The following is a 12,883-nucleotide window of genomic DNA, read 5'->3' as shown; positions in this document are numbered from 1 at the left end:
GACTCCCTGAGTCGCGAGTCGACTCGACCTCGAGTCGACTCCAGAATATGCGCGAGTCGACTCTCCTTATGCGCCTGTAGACTTCGAGTCGACTCCCGACAGTGCGAGTCGACTCCCCCTCAGCTGCCATCTTTGCGAGTCGACTCCCGCAATGCGCGAGTCGACTCCCCCTTAGGAGCCGGCTCTGAAACTTACTCGAGTCGTCTCTAACCTTGGCACGCACCTAAAAACATGCTATAATCGTGCCAAATGAGGGAAAATCACCTAATTAAGGATCTGATTTGATGATCATGAAAGAAACTCTATTTTAACCACATTCTAATCATCAAAATCAATTAATCTAGTGGAAACTCCCACTAGGATGGATCAATCACTCCTAATCCCCTCCTAAGCACACTAAACCTCTCTTCACTTAGGGGTTTTGTAAAAATATCTGCTAATTGATTATCAGTACACAAATTGGAGTGACACATCACCATTCAATACATGATCTCTTATGAAGTGATGTCTTATCTCAATGTGTTTAGTTCTTGAATGTTGAATTGGATTTTTAGTTAGATTTATGGCACTTGTGTTATCACAATTAATGGGAATTTTATCTTGTTTAATGCCATAATCTTCTAATTGTTGTTTAATCCATAAGATTTGAGCACAACAACTCCCGGCTGCAACATATTCAGCTTCTGCAGTGGATAATGCAACCGAGTTTTGTTTCTTGCTAAACCATGAGATTAGGTTTTCTCCTAGAAATTGACACGACCCGCTGGTACTTTTTCTATCAAGCTTACATCCAGCGAAGTCTGAATCTGTGTACCCTATTAAGTTTAGGCTAGATTCTTTAGAGTACCATAGCCCTATGTTCTTAGTTCCTATTAAGTATTTAAAATTCTCTTAACTGCAGCTAGGTGTGATTCTTTAGGATTAGCCTGATATCTAGCACACATGCACACACTAAACATAATATCAGGTCTACTTGCAGTAAGATACAGTAAAGATCCTATCATACCTCTATAAAGTTTTTGATCTACAGATTTACCTGATTCATCTTGGTCTAACTTGCATGATGAGCTCATGGGGGTGCTGATTGACTTGTTTCCCTCCATATCAAACTTCTTGAGCATCTCCTTGATATATTTTGCTTGATTGATGAAGATGCCTCCTTCAGATTGTTTGATTTGAAGCCCGAGGAAGTAGTTCAGCTCTCCCATCATGCTCATCTCAAACTCACTCTGCATCAAATCAGCAAACTCTTCGCAGAGGCGATTGTTAGTAGCACCGAAAATGATATCATCAACATAAATCTGTACTAATAACATATCCTTATTTTTGCTTTTTCAGAAATAATGTTGTGTCTACATTTCCCCTAGAGAATTCATGTTCTAATAGGAATTTACTAAGTCTCTCATACCATGCTCTAGGTGCTTGTTTTAGTCCATAAAGTGCTTTGTTCAGTTTATACACATGATTAGGGTATTGATGATTTTCAAAACCAGGAGGTTGTTCTACATACACCTCCTCATTAATAACCCATTTAAAAAGCACTTTTTACATCCATTTGATAGTTTGAAGTCCTTAGAGCATGCATATGCTAATAGAAGTCTAATCGCCTCAAGTCTAGCTACGGGAGCAAAGGTTTCATCAAAATCTATGCCTTCTTCTTGATTATAACCCTTTGCTACTAGTCTAGCCTTATTCCTTATAACAATTCCATTTTCATCTAGTTATTTTTATATATCCATTTTGTACCTATAATTGGATATTCAGAAGGTCTCTCTACTAGATCCCACACTTTGTTTCTAGTAAATTGGTTTAGTTCTTCTTGCATTGCATTTATCCAATTTACATCATTTTCGGCTTCTTCTATATGTTTGGGCTCAAAGTGTGAAACAAAAGCTAGATGGTTATTCAAATTCTAAGGATGCTCTAGTCCTAACCGGTTGAGATGGATCATCTAGAATTAGTTCCTTAGGATGCCCGTGAGCATACCTCCAAGCTTTAGTTAGCCCATGATCCACAATAGGCTCTTGGCTTGATGATTCTCCTTCAATCAACTTTTGATTATCATCTTGTAATCCCATCTCATCTATCTTTTCTTCAAGTATTTCAATATCATCATCAAAATTAACTTCTTACTAGAGGAGATGTCACTAGAGTCATCAAAAACAACATGTATAGATTCTTCTATAACTAGGTTCTTTTATTAAAGACTCTATAGGCTTTACTAGTTGTAGAATAACCTAAGAATATTCCTTCATCAGATTTAGGGTCAAATTTCCTAGATTATCTTTCCCATTATTATGTACAAAACACCTACATCCAAAAACATGAAAATAGTTTAACTTTGGTTTTCTGTTTTTCCACAGTTCATAAGGTGTTTTCTTTATAATGGGTCTTAATAGAACTCTATTTAATATATGGCAAGAGTATTAATGGCTTCTCCCCAAAAGTACTTAGGGAGGTTACTTTCACATAACATAGTTCTAGCCATTTCCTCTAGTGTTCTATTTTTCCTTTCCACAACTCCATTTTGTTGTGGTGTCCTAGGTGCAGAAAAATTATGGGTTATCCCCTTTTTACTACAAAATTCATCAAATAATTGATTTTCGAATTCGGTACCATGGTCACTTCTAATGGCTATGACTGAAGACTCTCTAGCATTTGTTACTTCCTTATGGAACTTTTTAAACATGAAAATGCTTGATCCTTATGTGCTAGAAACATGACCCATGTGTACCTAGAGTAATCATCTACTATACTAGACCATATTTATTTCCACCTAGGCTTGTTGTTCTAGTTGGACCAAATAGGTCCATGTGTAATAATTCTAGAGGCCTAGAGGTAGAGACACATTTTATGGATTTAAAAGAGTTCCTAGATTGTTTGCCAAATTGACATGCTTCACATATTTTGTTCTTTTCAAATTTTAATTTTGGCAAACCTATCACGGAGTCTCTTTTAACTAGTTTAGTTATTGTGTCCATGCTTGCATGACCTAACTTACGGTGCCATAACCAACTAGCATCATTATCTTTAGTTTCATTTACAACTAAATTGGTTATGTTTTGCAAGATCTTCTAGGTCTACAACATATACATTTCCACGTCTAATCCCTTTAAAAACTAAACTATTATCATTAGGATTTGTTATAATGCATAGTGATGGTTTAAACATAACATCATATCCTTTATCACATAATTGACTAATGCTTAACAAGTTATGCTTAAGACCATCAACATATCTAACATTATCTATAAAAGTAGAAGGGGTGATTTGAACTTTACCAATACCAATGATGTGACCTTGGTTGTTGTCTCCAAACGTCACAGCACCTCCCTTCTTAGCTTCAAGGGTGAAAAATTGATCTTTATCACCCGTCATGTGCCTTGAGCAGCCACTATCCAAATACCAGCAGTTTTTGTTGACCTTGGCTGCAAGACACTCCTACACAAGCAAATCATGTCATCTTAGGTACCCAAGTTTTCTTGGGTCCTTCATGGTTAGTCAAGTTGGTTCCTTTTGGAACCCATACCCTTTTAATTTTTCTTTTAGTTTTACTTTTCCTAAAATTACATACATTTGCTTTATGACCTACTGTACCACAACAAAAGCAGGTTATTTTCTTAGTTTTAGTTTTCCAGCTTTAACAAAGAAGTTACTAAGAAGTTTTTGTTTATTTCTTGGTTTATACCTAAACCCGCTTTATTAAATACGGCTCGTTGACTATTAAGTATCATGTTTAATTTTTCAGAACTATAGTAAATTTTTCAACTAAGGGTTTGTATTTGTTAAGTTCTTTAGTTAGTGTTTGATTTTCGCTTTTAGATCATTAAGTTCTTTTGTAGATCCTTATTAAGGTTTGTTTATATTTTTTAAGTTCTGAAAGTTCCTTAGTTAGTTTTTCATTATCTTTAGTTAAGGTGTTAGTCTTTTGAGTTAAAAGTTGGTTGCTTGTTTAAGTTCTATTTTTCTTTGGTGATTAAATCCTTATCCTTAACTAATTTATCGTATTTATGTAGGTATGATTGATTAGTTATTTTAGTTCTTTATTCTTAAGATTTATAGCCTTATATTCTACATTAATTCATTAAATGCATCATAAAGTTCATCAAAAGAAAAATCAGATGCGTATCGGAAGTTACCTCGTTTTCGTTGGCCATGAAGCAGAAATTGGCCTTCTCTTCTTGTTCATCATCTGATGAGGAGGATGATGAGTCGGAGTCCGATAGGGTAGTGACAAGGCCTTTTTCTTCTTGTACTTACTCCCCTTCTTCAGTAAGGGGCACTCGCTCTTATGTGACCCGGCTTCTTGCACTCGTAACACCCAATCCCCTCATTTTCCCTTTCCTTACCTTTGTCCTTGCGGTAGGAATTTGAGGGGCCTCTCCTTTGATGATAGGACTTCTTGTGGTTGATGAATTTCTTGAACTTGCGCACAAGAAGAGCCTCACCACATCTTCCTCATCTTCTTCTTCTTCACTGCTGCTGCTGCTGCAAGACAAGTCCTTGTTAGATGAAGTAGATTTAAGCTATTACCTTTTTCTTATGGGAGGACTCTTCCTCGTTGTGTTGTTTCATGGTGAGCTCGTGCGTCATAGGGATCCAAGAGCTCTCAAGTGGAAGCTTGTTCAAGTCTTGCTTCTTGGATTGCCGTCACTTTAGCTTCCCACGACCTTGGTAGACACCGAAGGATTTTCCTGACAAGTCACTGTTAGTATAGTTCTTGCCAAGGCTTTTTAGGCCATTGACAATATCAGTAAACCTAGTGAACATGCATGTGATTGTTTCATTAGAATCCATTTTAAATAGTTCATATTTATGAACCAAGATTTTATTTTGGATTCTTTACTTGATTCGTGCCCTCATGGGTCACTTCAAGTCTGTCCCAAATTCTTTTGCAGAATTGCAAGTTGACCCTATTGAATTCATTACGGTCTAAGGCACAATAAAAACATTCATAGCTTTAGAGTTTAATTGTGCCTTCCTCATGTCATGTTCATCCCAATCCTTTTAGTTTGGGTACCTTAACACCATCTACGTATATGGATGGGATGTATGGCCCATTTACTACAATGGACCACATCTCATAGTCTTGGGCTTGGATGAATATTCTCATCCTAGCCTTCCAGTATGAGTAGTCAGATCCATTGAAGAAAGGGGGTCTTTGGGTGGACTGACCCTCAATGTGAGAAGATCCAAATGGGGTTGTCATTTTGATCTTTTAACTCTTGAGTGGAAGAGTTTTTGGCTCTGATACCACTTGTTGCCCAGATAGACAACCCAAGAGGGGGGGTGAATTGGGTTTTTAAATAATTTGATAATTAAAACTTGTGGATGATTAATTAAAAACTATTGCAAGTTATTTAATTAATGCTAAGTGCTGTGAGTATGTGAGGGGAAGAAGAGAGAGACAATCACACAAACACAAAGTTTTATAGTGGTTCGGAGCTAACCCTTGCTCCTACGTCCACTCCCCAAGTCTCACTTGGGAATTTCACTATAACCCCCTTGGATTACAGCCGGTTGTTTTGCAAGCTCACAACCAAACTTGTTGTTTTACGAGCTCACAACGAACTCGGTCGGTTTTCCCAGGCTCACCGACTAGAACCAACCCCGATTGTTTTCCCGGGCTCACAATCAAACCCTTACACACGTTGGTTTTAACTTGGCTCACCAACCAACCTTAAACCCCTTGATTCAATCCCCGATTGAACAAGTAAATACAAGAGATAGAAGAAAACAGAAAATAGCTTCTCAAAAAGCAGATTTAAACAATATAATCGTAAAGGAGTTAGAAGCCCTCAAACGCTTTTAAGCTGGTGAGAGGTATGGCTTCTGAACTCCGGTCTCCTCTTGAAAGAGTGTCGACTTGAATGCAGGAGGAGGAAGCTTTATTGTTGGGAAGAAGTTGTTGGAGCAGTAAATGCAGATCTTCCCTTTTTCGTTGAAGAGCACTTGGAGAGCTTGAAAACTTGAATGCTTGGAGTGGAATATCTGTTCTCTGCCTTGCTACAGTCCTCTGTGGCTATTTAAGCCAACCCCCACGGAAACTAGCCGTTACTCTGCTTTTTCTGCCGTTCTGCACACTCTGCGCAGCCTGACAATATGACCGTTGGTGGGTTGGAGTCGACTCGCGCGATCAGGAGTCGACTCGGCTGTAGCGGAGTCGACTCAAGCTTTTCCGGAGTCGACTCGGCAACTGTTCCAAATTTGAATTAAAGTTGCCGTCTTGACTGGGAGTCGACTCGTCTTGACCTGGAGTCGACTCGCCAACTTCTGGAGCTGACCTGGCAATTTTGGAGTCGGCTCATCCACTGAAGTCCGTGGATCCAATTTGAATTTTGTCCACTCGAGTCGACTCGACTGTCCTGGGAGTCGACTCGAATCTCAGAGCCCGAACTCCGATTCTCTGTCTTTTGGCTCATCCAGTCTTGGAGTCGACTCGAACTTCCTTGGAGTCGACTCGGCTCTCAGTTTCCGAAAGTTGGTCTTCTGCCTTTTGACGTGAAGCTTGTCTTGGAGTCGACTCGAGCTGTCTGGGAGTCGACTCGAATCTCAGAGGCAGTAACATGGTTTCTGTCTGTTGATGGTCGCTCAGTCTCGGAGTCGACTCGCGTATGCGGGAGTCGACTCGAATCTCAGAGTCCGAAAATCGTTCTCTGACTTTTTCTTGTGTTCCTCTGAGAGTCGACTCTTACTTCTTTGGAGTCGACTGCCAACCATCGGAGTCGACTCGCGTTCCACTGGAGTCGACTCGAATCTCAGACCCGAAAACTGCTCTCTGACTTTTCTGCCTGTGACTGCTTGGAGTCGACTCTTACTTCCCTGGAGTCGACTCGGTGAACATTGGAGTCGACTCGCGCACTTCAGGAGTCGACTCGTTGACAGGTTCTGAGATGAAGCTTTCTGTTCTTCTTCTGTTCTCAGTCGGAGTCGACTCGTACTAATCTGGAGTCGACTCGAGCTCGTGCCAGTGAACTTGATACGCTTGGAGTCGACTCGTGATACTCGGGAGTCGACTCGAGTCTCAGACATTGGTTCATGCAGACTTCTTAACTTATCCAAAATACTATGAACCAAGTCTAGAAACACTTGGACAGGATTTTCACTGAAACACTCAATTGAATTCATTAGTAATCACAAGATATACTCAATTGCTTTGAGCTCATCAAATCAAATGGGGTTTTAATCAATCACTCCACATACCCGCCTGTTTTTCTGGAGTTTGTTGTTGGGGCCGACGGTATACATGTTGATGAAGAGAAGGTGCGGGCAATACGGGAGTGGCCCACCCCCACAAATGTCAGTCAAGTCCGCAGCTTCCATGGGTTAGCAACATTTTATCGGCGCTTCATTCGAAATTTCAGCACCATTGTCGCTCTATTACTGAATGTATGAAGAAAAGGTCGGTATCAATGGGGAAAGCCTCAGCAAGCCAGCTTTGAATTGATAAAAGTAAAATTATCTTTGACACCAGTGCTAGCTTTGCCAAGCTTTGAGAAGCTGTTTGAGGTAGAGTGTGATGCCTCGGGAGTCGGGGATAGGGGCTGTTCTGGACTTAAGAAGGGCGGCCGTGGAGTACTTCAGTGAGAAGCTCAGCGAAGCACGGCAGAAATGGACTACGTATGAGCTTGAGTTTTATGCCATCCGGGCGTTGAAGCACTGGAGCACTATCTAGTTCAGAGGGAGTTTGTCCTATACAGTGATCATCAAGCCTTGAAGTACATCAATAGCCAGAACCACTTGAACCGCATGCATGTCAGATGGGTAAGCTTCTTGCAGAAATTTTCTTTTGTGTTGAAGCACCGATCTGGACAACAGAACCGAGTGGCAGATGCATTGAGTCGGCGTAACACATTATTGACAACCTTGCACTGGAGGTTGCGGGTTTCGAATGCATGAAGGAGTTGTATGCTGAAGACGATGACTTCAAGGATGTGTGGGCCAGTGTTCCAGCAATCATGCAATGGAAGATTTTCACATACAAGAGGGTTATTTATTTCGGGGTAATTCCTTGTGCATTCCCAGATCATCACTGAGAGAGAAGCTGATTAGAGACCTTCATGGTGGCGGGCTTAGTGGGCATCTAGGCCGGGACAAGACCATTGCTAGCTTATGGAGAGGTATTATTGGCCACAATGCGAGGATGTTGGCAAGTTTGTCCAGAGGTGTTATATTGTCAACAGCAAAGGACAGTCTGAAAACACCGGTCTTCTACATGCCCCTACTGTGCCAAATGACAGTTGGGAGGATCTATCGATGGACTTTGTATTGGGTCTTCCCGAACGCAGAGGGTGTGGATTCAGTCTTCGTCGTGGTGACAGGTTCTCCAAGATGGCGCATTTCGTCCTTGTAAAAAGACATCAGATGCGTCCCATATTGCAAGGTTATTTTTCAGGGAGATTGGTCCGTTTGCATGGAGTCCCACAATCTATCACATCGGATCGGGATTCAAAATTTTTGAGTCACTTTTGGCTTACTTTATGGAGAATGTTTGACACTTTCTTAAAATTCAGTAGCACTGCACATCCTCAAACTGACGGGCAGACAAAAGTCACTAATCGAACCCTTGGAAATCTATTCGCTGTATTTGTGGGAATAGTCCGAAGCATTGGGATCATGCATTGCCCCAACCAGAGTTTGCTTACAATAGTGCTAATCACGAAGCACCGGTAAATCACCTTTCTCTATTGTTTATACAAAAACTCCAAGCATGTTGTGGATTTAGTTCGTCTACCAAAATTTTCCGGAAAGAGTGTAGCAGCAGAAATTTAGCGGAGGAAGTTAAAGCAACACAGTTGGAGGTGAAGAAGCGCTTGGAAGGTATGAATGCCCGGTACAAGTTCAAGGCGGATGAACATAGGCGGATATAAGGAGTTTAAAGAAGGAGATGAGGTAATGGCTTACTTGCGGAAGGAGAGATTTCTGGTGGGAGCATATAGCAAGTGGAAGCCACGGAAGTATGGGCCATACAAGATTTTAACGAAGATCAATAGTAACGCATATGTGATTGACTTGCCGGAAGACATGGGAATCTCAAAAACTTCAATGTTGCTGATCTCTATGAGTATCATGATCCGGGAGAGCTGCTGTATCCTGAGAGAAACTCGGGGATGAGTTCTTTCCAAGTGGAGGGGACTGATGCAGATCAAGGAATTGCTGAAAATTCCCCTATTGCTGAAGTTCTGCTGGCCTGGGAACAGGGTGGGTATGGACGAGACGAACCAAGGAAGATGATGCGGATGGAGTGCGATCCTTGGATTCCAACAAATCCCACTTGATTCCGATCCTAGAGATCAGTCCCACGGTCTACAAGATCCTGAATGTTGGTTTAATTGAGTCCTACTTTGTTTGAAACTTCTGAACTTGAGTCTGTTAAAGCCTAAATTTTGTTCTGAAATCTGGCTTGATTTTAGTTTGATTAGGAGTCTGTTTTAATTCAATTTGGTTAGGAATTGAGTCCTTATTGTTAGGTTTAGAGGGAGATCGTGGCCCTATAAAAGGATTGGGTGTAAGGGCCGCCGCCTCTCTTTTCCTTTTGGCTTGTTTTTTATACGGTGAATAAAGAAACTTGAAGCTCTGTTTTCCTGAGTCCAAACTCCTCCGTTTCCTGTTGCTGTGAATTGCAGCGGGCTGCAGGAGATTGAATCCCACGCTTCTGTTGACCGCCTAATGGATTTTGATGAATACAAAACACTAGAGTATAATTCCATTTATCTTAACAATTTACTTGAGGATTTTAGGTGATTAATTAAGAATATTGTTAAAAAATGTCTAGGCAAGTTTCCATATTTTTCAAGAATTTATTGAAGAATTTTTGAGTTGAAAAAAAACAGATCAGGGACAGCCGAGACGTCCCGGTGTCTCAGAGACGTCTCTGGCACAAACAGGAAGAACTGGCACGTCTGGAGACGTCCCCGGCACCTGGCGAGGCGTCTCGCAGGGTCGGAGTCGACTCCGACAGCGGAGTCGACTCTCTCAGTGGCGGCAGAAAGGCGATTTCAAGGATGCGCGCGAGTCGTCTCCACAGACGCGGAGTCGTCCCCGCAAGTAAAAAGCAGACTTCCGAGTCGTCCCCAGAGAGCGGAGTCGACTCTCTCAGGGTATTCCAGAGGATGTTTTTCGAGATAAGGCCGGAGACGTCCCCTGAAAGAGCGGAGTCGACTCTCTCAGAGAATTCCAGAAGACTTGTTTTTCGGAGATAAACAGCGGAGTCGTCCCCAAGGCAGCGGAGTCGTCCCCATGCAAAAAGCGTAAACAAGCCGAGACGTCCCCGTAAAGTGCCGAGGCGACCCTCTCAGAAAAACAGAAAAACAAGATTCAAAGTCATTCTCGGAGTCGTCCCCGTAAAGCGCGAGTCGACCCCAAACAACGTCAAAAGAAAATTTATACAGCCGAGACGTCTCGCGTTGAAGCGGAGACGTCTCCGGAGCGCCTGGGACGCGACTGACAACTTTTCAGGTTTGTTTGAATTTCAAACTCTTTTTTTATCTCTAACGGCTATATTTGCTTTTTGGGCTATAAAAGGGAGCTCTTAAGTGCTTTCAACAACTTCTCACCAACCCAACACAAGATCATTCAAGAGAGAAGAAAGAAAAAGAGGTTCAAGGGAGTTAGAGCATTCAAGTGAAGAAATCAAGTGTTCAAGTTTCCCAACTGATTTCGTGCTCAACTACTCTCTCCGCTCGGCATTCAAAGCTCACATTCAAGCCAACGCGATCCACATCGGAAGAATCACATTTCCCACGCTTCCAACGGCAAAAGGTTCTTCCGGGTTCTTTATTTCTCATTGTATATTTGCTTATTAGAGCTTTCAAATCTTTGTAAAACTTTTTTATTGTGCTTGTTCCAGTCAAGGGACTTGGAACAAGGGAAAGGCGTCCCAAGCCTAGGTGAAATTGGGGGTTATAGGGTTCGTTGTTAGCCCGGTGTAAAACAACGAGTTGGGTAGTGCACTCGCAAAACTACCGACTGTAATCTTGGATTATAGTGGAAATTCCCAAAGGTGCTTTGGGGAGTGGATGTAGGAGCAGTGGAAGCTCCGAACCACTATAAAACCTTGTGTTTGCGATTGACTGTTTCTACCTCTATTTTACTTTAGCACATACATTGTGTGTTTTATTTTTAATTAGACAAAAAGTTTTAAAACACCCAATTCACCCCCCTCTTGGGTGACCATCTCTGGGCAACAAGTGGTATCAGAGCAGGTGCTCTGTGTATTTCTTGAAGACCTAACCGTCTTAGCCAAAGATCTAGATGGCAACACCCTTCAAATGTTCCTGCTGAGGGGCAGGCAACCAATAGACCTCCACTCTTCAATGGGACAAATTATACCTATTGGAAGACTAGAATGAGGATTTTATTCAAGCACAAGATTATGCCTTGTGGAGGGTTATATCAAGGGACCACACGAACCATCTCACATGGTTAATGGCATTCAAGTTCCCAAACCTGAGGAGGATTGGGATGAGAATGATAATAGGATGGTTCAACTCAATCTAGAGCCATGAACTCATTATTTGTGCTCTAGATGTGAATGAGTTCAATAGAGTTCCACTGTAGTTCCGCCAAGGAAATATGGGATAGGCTTGAAGTTACCCACGAGGGTACAAATCAAGTCAAAGAGTCTAAAGTGAACATTCTAGTTCACAAATATGAGTTATTTAAGATGGAACCCAATGAAACCATCATGCATGTTACACGCTTCACCGATATAATAATGGTCTAAAGAGTTTGGGTAAATCTTATACTAATCCGGAACTTGTGAGTAAAATTCTCAGGTCTTTGCCGAAAGCATGGGAAGCGAAGGTCACGGCGATCGTAGAAGCCAAAGACCTCAACACATTGGGCTGAACAACTATTGGGCTCATTGATGACGCATGAGCTCACAATGAAGCAACATGAAGAAGATTTGCCAAAGAAGAAGACAATCGCACTCAAGGCTACTTCGAGTGTGTGTGAAGAAGAAAGTAGTGAGAGTGAAGAAGAAAGCGAAGATGAGGACTTGGGTTTAATAGTAAGGAAGTTTAAGAAATTCATGAGAAGAAAGAAACCCTTCCCAAGAAAGAAGTTTGGAGGGAGAAATGATTGGGAAAAGAAAAAAAAAAGAAAGAGACCCAATCATATGCTATGATTGCAAGAGACCGGGACACATTCGTTCCGAATGCCCTCAACAAAGAAGCACTTTGGAAAGAAGAAGAAGAAGGCATTGAAAGCAACGTGGGATGATAGTGACACATCCTCCTCCGAGGAAGAGAAGGAAGAGACCGCCAATTTGTGCTTCATGGCATTCGAAGACGATGAGGTATGTCAAAAGCTCAACTAAATTTTACTTTAGAAGAATTATATGAAGCTTTTCAAGAACTTATGAGTGATTGTAGTATGTTAGGAGCAAAGAATAAAGAATTAAAAGCCTCCAATCAAAAACTAAAGGATGATATTAAAAACCTATTGATTGAGAAGGAGAGCGTTAAAAATGTTAACACCATTGACCTAGAAAATAAAAATTCAAAACTTAGCATTGAAAATGAAACGGCAAAAACACTAATTAAGGAATTAAATCTAAAAGTAAATCCTACTCAATAATAATACCTCACTTGCACAAAATGTTGAATCCCTTAAAAAGGATAAGGAAGAATTAGTTAAAGAAAATTTTCTTAAGAATGAGGTACATAAGTACAAACCAATTGTTGAAAAATTTACACAAAGCTCTGAAAAATTAAATCTTATTCTTCAAATCAAAGAGCTGTTTTTAATAAAGCCGGATTAGGATATAAAACTACAAACAACAAAAGTATCTAAAGAATTTCTTTGTGAAAGCAAAAGATGTCAAAACTGAAAAACCTACATGCTTTCATTGTGGAAAAAGTGGACATAAAGCCTACTC

The sequence above is a fragment of the Phoenix dactylifera genome, unplaced genomic scaffold (assembly GCF_009389715.1).
Source record: "Phoenix dactylifera cultivar Barhee BC4 unplaced genomic scaffold, palm_55x_up_171113_PBpolish2nd_filt_p 000978F, whole genome shotgun sequence".
NCBI lineage: Eukaryota > Viridiplantae > Streptophyta > Magnoliopsida > Arecales > Arecaceae > Phoenix > Phoenix dactylifera.
This window is presented reverse-complemented; position numbering follows the sequence as displayed.